We start from the raw sequence: 8,144 nt of genomic DNA on the forward strand, positions 1-8,144 counted from the left end.
TTTATTTGCATTTCCCTGGTGTTAAGTGATGATGAGCATCTTTTCATGTGTCTGTTGGCCATCTGTATACCTTCTTTTCAAACCAATAAATTCTAATATAGCCCAAGAACAGAGAAACAGTGAGAGAAATACATACTCAGGGCTTGAAAAAACTTGTAGAACATGAGAAACAAAATTGTAAGAGAAATCAGAGTGAAAAATTTTATGCCATATCCAACTGAGGGTTTTCACTAATGCTTTAATTAGGAAGCAAATGGAATGTGTTATTACGCACAGTAATATTTTAATATTTGTATAAAATGAGGCTTACATTAACTTTCTAGTAAAATGATTGTAAATTATTTTACATGGTGTAATTCAGTCATCCTTAACCAAGCTTGCAGTCATCTTCAAAACACCACAACAAGTCAAAAGGGGAAAAATACATACATAGGTACAGTTACAGAGAACACTCTAAGTGCTCCACACATTCTGCCACCAAAATGAACAAATCCAAGGTCCTTTATAGAATATTATTATGAGCAAAAGCTTGTTTCCATCTTAGCACTGTATATATTTCACTAAGTTCAAGGAATGAGGAGTCAGACATGCACCTCGCCTCAGAGACCTTATGCTTCAGGAACCAAACCAAATACAGATGTAATAAAAAAAAAAAAAAAGGAAGGCAATAAATCCCAATGGACTCCAAAGTTCGGAAGTCAGAAAAAAAAATCTAAACCGTTCTGGAACTCAAAATTGTCCATTTCCTCATTCCCACCCAAGTATTATTGGTTGCCTATAGTCTTTTGTCTGCCACCATATCAATAACTGTCATGGCTCAAAGTCCCCTGGCTTACCACAGCCCAGTTACCTTTTCAGTAATTGTAATTCTGTTACCCTTAAATCTCTCAAAGGAAATCATCGTTCTAAGAGCCAATGCTGACCAAACCCTCTCCTAATCCCTCGCATGAATTATCTCATTTAATGCACTTAATATCTCCCCTAAGACGTGTGTGAGGGAGGTATCTTTACGTTCATGTTTTATACTTGAATAAACCGAGGTGCGGGGAGTTTAAGAAATTTGCCCAGAGTCACAAGGTAATGTAGGTAATGGAGTCAGGATTCACATTCCACCAGTATCTGTGTGCAGCCTCTGCTTTTATTCACTCTGTGAAGTTGCCTCCAAATTATGGTCAGCAAACTCCCTGATACGTGAAATATTGTGCCGTAGAAAGAAACTCGCCAGAGTAACAATTACCTTTAGAACTGGATGCAACATACACCAGATCCCGTATGAGTGCTGGAGCTTACATTCTTGATATAGCTTCTTTTGGCTCCTCCTCATCCTCTCTTTTATGGATCTCATATAATTCCCTCCTCATGCAAATCTGGCCTCGACATCTAGGTTGTTCTTCCACTGTGTCATAGGGTTTGGGGGGATCTTATGGTAAAACTTGATTATACAATTTTTCCCAAGATTTACTCAAAGCATTGGATCTTTACCAATGAAAGAATTGCTTCATCCAGTATGCTGTTTTCCCTGAGAGAGGAAATATGGAGACAGAAATTTTAGTCACATAGGGCTGCATCTTTTTTTTTTTTTTTTCCTGGTAGAAAGAACACTTTGTTCTATCTGCCTTTGGTGCTGTATCCCCAATACCCAGCCCCCACTACCCCCTCCCCGGCTGTAGATTGGAGAATTTAAACATGAACCCTTGTGGTAGGTTGGCAAGAAAGGGAATGATTAACTTAGCCCAAACTGAAAATACATTCCCCTATTGTGTAGAAAGATGTAAAGGTATGTAACGCTCTTAAGTACTCCTGGTCTGAAGGATTCTGGCATGATTACTATCTCACCCGTTATCACCTAGATTACATTTAATATGTATATCTGTTCTTAAAAAGAAGGTATGTAAAAAACAGTTGCCTAATAGTAAATGATCAAATGAACTCAAATACATACACAAGCAGTGACAACATAGATTCGGACTGGAGTACATGCACTTTTCCCAAATAAGAGTGAAGACAATGGAGGTTGATGGTTTGAAGTTTCGATATACTGGAGAATCTGTTCCAAGAATGGAATACGACCTTGGATCTCACCTAGAAACCGGCACTATGCATTTACAAACCAGAAAACTGAGTACTTGTATAACTAAAACTATCCAAAGACTGTAAAAAGTAAACCAATATACAATATGCTCAGCAAATCTACGAGCTAACTATCCTTTGTCTTGTAATTAGATCGCTGTTCTTAAGACAGAAGTCCCAAACATCTCAGATGTCTTTTCTCCAGTATCTTTACATAAATGCCTGCTGTCATTCAGCTTTCTCATAACCTTCATCATTTTTATGTTTTCTGATTTTTTTTTTTATTTTGACCATCACCTTAGGCTATTCCTTAAAATATTGCAACTCCTCATATTTCAAACTCATCTAGTTAAAGATGTCCTATCTCCTGACACCACATCCCAAAGCAAACCCCTACAGACATCTATGCACACATATACCAAGATACTGAAGAATGAAAACCAGTCCCCCAGGCCAATCAACAGCAATACACATACACTTTAGTACAAATATTTTTACATTCTAGTTCAGTGTTCTGCTCTCTGAGCCATATTACTTCAGCAGGACATCTAGTACATTGTTTCTGATCAGCAATTGCCACATGTTTAACTACCAGTAAAAACAGCTTTGTGCCCAACCTGAACGATACCCGGATCAAAGCAAAACTGTTCCCAAACACAACATCATTGTTCCATCTATTGTTCCCAAATCCTAGGCGGTATTGTTCCCAAATCCTCAGCCTTTCTTGGTGGGCTTAGTCACTTTTTTTTATCACAGCCATTGCTCCCCCAATAAGAATAGCAATCCTGACTAAAGCAAATCACAATGTTACCGTTCTAGAAAGAAGGGCTTCAATGTAGGCAACTACTGGGGCCAGCGTCACTTGCCAGGTGAAAACGCAGCATAGTGTCATGGGATTTCCCAAACAAAGACATGTTTAGCTCTCTCTTGAAACAGAGGGTTCGATGTGACTCGTTAGGTAGTTATTAAAATGTACCACCCATCTTCATTTCCTCTGCCTTCATCAAGCCACCTCTATCTGGAATTAGCAGTATTCACTTGACCTCCAAACCATCAGTTTATTCACTGAAATAGATGCAGTTGAAGGCGTGTTCATTCAAATGGTATGCTCTTACTTTGGATGTTGACATACATGCTTTATTCTAGTGACTGTGCTGTCCTCGTGGCAGCGAGCCAAAAGGGGTATTTTGAGCAGAAAATAATTTGATATTCATAGGACGATGAAGCCAGAAGGGCCTCAATTCTGAATTTGATAGAATAGAAAACTGAAGTCGAGAGAAGTTCGGAGACTCTCTTAGGTCATTCCAATCAGACTAATATGGGAAACTGAGGCCCCCAGAGTCCACGTACGTGCCTCATTCTTCAAAATGTGCTGTTTCTTACGCACCATCAACATCCTATAGCCACGACCTCCAACTGGTCAAAAGACCTCAAATGACTCCACATGGGAGTGTTGGCTTTTATTCTAATTATTGACTATTTACGTTATTTATATTGATTAACAAAGACAGGAAGTATTCTGATAGCTCTTGGGAGCTTATCTATTTTTAAGCACAAAACACACGAACAAGGAGAAAATTCTTATTACGGGCTAAGTAGGATTATTAGTCCCATTCATAAACAGCATTTCTCACATAGACAAGAGCAACCAGAACACTTAGGAATGGATTGGCCCTTACAAAATTAATTTAAGATACGCAAAAAGCTGTTCTTTCACTGTTAATCATCAAGATGCCAGAGTAGTAAATGCATGAAACATCTTTCCATTCCATTATTATTTAGGAAGCAACAAATAAATATTAATGGAGTGTTTATAGGGGTTAGGCAGTATTACAGGAAGCATGGCATGACACAGTGGTTCTCAATCTTAGGCGAATATTTGAAACATCTGGAGGAACTTTTTAAAATCTCAATAGCCACGCTATAGCGAAGACTGGTTATTAAAAAACAAACAAAAAAAATCTCTGGAGTTGGAACAAAGGCATTGACATTTGTAAAGCTCCCCAGAAAATTCCAGTCTACGGCTAAATCTGAAAATCACTGAAACAGAATAACAGAAGCTTTATATTCAATATATATGTCATCGGATCCTGTGTCTGTCTCTTGCTTTCTAAACTTGGGCCAGTTTCTTTATCACCCTGTGCATCAGTTTCTTATTCTGTAAAATAATGATGATGAGGACGATGACACCTACCTCGTATGTTGTTTAGTGGCTCGGTGGTAATATATGTAAATCTACATAGCAGGTGACAAAGGACAGGGAGTCAGTGAATATTAGATATTAGTTTACGAGGAGGATCTGTCTCTATTCATGGCGGCATAGCTCGCATCAAACTAAACCTCCTATAAATAACAATCATAAACTCTAGACAAACAGAGCAAAGCAACTGTTTGCAGGCGTCGGTGTACAATCCAAAGCAGGCAGAAACAAGAAAATCTAGTCCTTGAGGGGAAGCACCCCAGGCGAGCTCCATAATTAGTTGGCTTTTCCCCTGAGGACATTCTCGGGGTTTCCTGCAGCGCAGGGCGAGAAGAGAAATCAACCAGGATGCTGTTTCGCATCCTATTGTGGAGAGGACACAAAGGGCGGAACGGGACGGCCACGGGTGCAGGAAATTGGCGGAAAAATTCCAAAGAGTCGGGAAACACAGAAGGGATGCCCCCCAATCTGCCTGCAAATACCCTCAGTTTGCCCTACATCTAAACCGTCCATGCTTAATGGTGAGAATCTGAGGCACCAGGCAGAATGCAGCGGCTGGAAGAATAAAGAAGCGAGAAAGTATCTCCGCGACTATCTCGTAGTGGAGAGTTTATAGTTCCAGTGTGGCCAGGTTAGTGGGGCTTACTAGTTACCTTCCCTTTTTATTGGCTCTCTGAAGGACCACACCTTAGGGGTAAGGATCACGCATCACGACTAAGATCTATGGCACAGAACTAAGGATAAAACCAAACAGACCACCCCCACGCACAAGCCCCCAGAGCAAACCTCCAAAAGATCAGAAGATTACGCTAGGAAATTATAAGCCATGTATTCACCTTTCGGAACAAAATTTAACACTCTTTTTTTTTTTTAATGTTTACATTTATTTTTGAGAGAGAGAGTGCAAGAGGGGAAGGGGCAGAGAGAGGAGGACAGAGATCCTAAGAGGACTCCACGGTGACAGCAGCGAGCCCCACATGGGGAGCTCAGAGAACCGCGAGATCATGACCTCAGCCAAAGTCAGATGCTCAACCAACTGAGCCACCCAGGTGCCCCCAGATTTAACACTCTTTAGAATAACATAACATAACCCGGAAGGTTTATCATCCAAAATATTCAGTCTCCCACAGCCAGACGTAATACAACATATGAAAATATGCCCCAATAGGAAAAAAAATTAATTAATAGAAATAGACCCACATATAACTTAGATGCTGAAATTAACGAAAACGTTGAAACAGTTAAGAGAATTCAACTAAAGAATTTAGAAAAAAAGGTAGACCAAATAGATGAACGGCTCTAGAATCTCAGCTGGGAAGTTGAAAACAAAAACAAACAAAAACATGGAAATTACATTACATAACTGAACATATGATACTAAAAATAAAAAGTTTATTAAATTGGCTTACCTGCAGACTAGACCTACAAAAAAAAAAAAACCAGTTAACTCAAAGGCAGAAAAACAGAAAAAAGAAAAAAAAAGAAGAAATACACATACTAGTAATTCAAGACAGGTGGGGCAATATTTTATTATATGACATATATTTAACTGAAGTCTCAGAAGGAAATGTGGAGACAGAAGAAATACTTGAAGAGAAAATAGTTAAAACATTTCCAAACTAATAAAAAAAAAAATAACTAACATCAACAGACCCCAAAACATTGCAAATCTTCAACAGGGCAAACACAAAGATAAACATACCTAGGTACCTTATGTTCAAACTGGTGAAAACCAATTATTAAAAGGAAAAACATTAAAAGCAATCAGAGGAAAAAAAAAAACGCATTACATTCAGGGCAACAGCAACACGGACGATGACTGATTTCTCACGCACAAAAAAGATATATACAAGGTAGAAGATAATGAAATATTACCCTGAAAATGCCACATGAAAAATTTCTCAGCTGTTTTTTTTTTAAATTTATTTGTTTGTTTTGAGAGAGAGAGAAAGAGAGCACTCACATGGGAGCACACAGGTGGGGGAGGGGCGGAGACAGAAGGAGAGAGAAAGAATCCCAAGTGGACTCTGCCCTGTCAGCCCCGTCAGCCCAGTGCGGGGCTTGAACTCATGAACCTCATGACCTGAGTCAAAATCAAGAGTCGGGCACTTAACCCATTGAGCCACCCAGGCACCCCTCTCAGCTGTTAATGCTGCACCAGCAACTATATCCTTTAGAAAATGGAGGCAAAGCAAAACCCTTTCAAACAAAAACCGAGAGAATTTATTGCAAGCAAAACCTCACGACAAGAAAGGCTAAAGGGAGTTCTTGACGCTGAGAGTTCCATTCTCAAGTGGAAACACAGATCTGCAGGAAGGAATCAAGAGCACAAGAAATGGTAAGTATGCAGGTAAATAGAAAGAACTCCTTTTCCTAAAATAACTACTTTTCGAATTGACCATTTGAAATGAAAAAATTACACAGATTTTGAGCTTTAAAATATAGAGAGAAGTAAGATATATGGCACTATGAAAATATCTGGAAAGAGTGGTAAATGGAATTCTACAACTCTAATATTCTTACCCTATATAGATGGCAGTAAATATTCATTTAATTTAGCATCTGATAAGTTAAAGACTTCTCTCTCAATGCCTGTAGCAAGCAATGGAAAAAATAAAACATGTCAGTAGCTACTACTGTAAATGGAAGCAAAGGAGTAGATGGAGCCCTCACCATTTCACCACCCACCCTTCACTTCAAGACTCCCCCAAATGGACTGACACCTGCAGGTGGGAAGGCGGCGATAACGAATTCCCTGGGGAAATCTGGGACTGGCTGGAACTGTTCTGCGTTCTGAGATTTCACTTCTTGCAATCCCAGAACGGAGGCTTAAAAGAGAAATGACATTTAATGGAAATATTCTGTTACATCTCTTATACCGTTGAGCGTATAGACTGATATTTAACACTTGCTTATATGTGTCTGCGTTTGTACGGGACAGAAAATTGCCTGGAAAGATGTGTACAAAACTAGTCAACAACATATCCGAGAAACTGGGTTGGAGAAGCAGGGGGTAAAGGGCCTAGACTCTATACTTCATACACTCCTGGGGCTTTGCCCATGTTTGTTTTGACGCAAAAGATGGAAAACAGATGGAAAACAGTGTTCAAGAATTCAACAAGCCAGCTTCTCGACTCACTAGCTCTCTGACCTTGAGTAGGCTACTTGACCTCTGTGGGTTTCCCCAGCCGTATACATAATGGAGATAACCAGTGTACCTAATTTAAGAGCTCGTTATGAGGATTAAAAAAGTGTAATTCTCTTCTGCTTAACGTGGCCCTAAAGACCTAATTCATTAGGATGTGAAAAAGCCAACCTGAGTGTGTGCAATATTTTATGAACCATCTCAAGCATTCTGTATCCCAACACATTATTTTTGAGGTAACTGTATGAAAATTAAGACCATGTGAGGTAAAGCCTATTTTAAAAATGTCCACATCAGTTCAGGTTAAGTTTTGCCACCAAATTAATTAGAAAAAGATAACCATGGGGCGCCTGGGTGGCTCAGTCGGTTGAGCGTCCGACTCCGCGAGTTCGAGCCCCGCGTCAGGTTCTGGGCTGATGGCTCGGAGCCTGGAGCCTGCTTCCGATTCTGTGTCTCCCTCTCTCTCTGCCCCTCCCCCGTTCATGCTGTGTCTCTCTCTGTCTCAAAAATAAATAAACGTTAAAAAAAAAAAAAAGATAACCGTTAGTTTCCAACAGTTTTTATGTTTCGGAATTTCAGATGGAGGACTGACACAAGAGGGGGCAAATAAGGGTCAAATGGTTGGTTGGTCCATTGGTTGGTTGTTGCTCTTGGTGTAGCTAACAGCCAGAAACAGGCTGAGCCATCACATCTCATGGCAGGGCACGCGCACGTTGCGTGAAATGAAGG

At 39.9% G+C, this 8,144-nt stretch overlaps 1 long non-coding RNA gene across 1 annotated transcript; it reads right to left on the bottom strand.

Annotated features, from left to right (window-relative positions):
• Window positions 1-218: 218 nt before the first annotated feature.
• On the bottom strand, window positions 219-7,749 carry LOC116738305. Its single transcript, XR_004344071.1, has 3 exons — window positions 6,794-7,749; window positions 5,680-5,692; window positions 219-1,519 (listed from the first exon to the last, which is right to left on the bottom strand). It is a non-coding gene; the product is annotated as an uncharacterized LOC116738305 (long non-coding RNA).
• Between the last annotated feature and the right edge of the window lie 395 nt (window positions 7,750-8,144).

This window comes from Lynx canadensis, chromosome A1 (genome assembly GCF_007474595.2).
Source record: "Lynx canadensis isolate LIC74 chromosome A1, mLynCan4.pri.v2, whole genome shotgun sequence".
Classification (NCBI taxonomy): Eukaryota; Metazoa; Chordata; class Mammalia; order Carnivora; family Felidae; genus Lynx; species Lynx canadensis.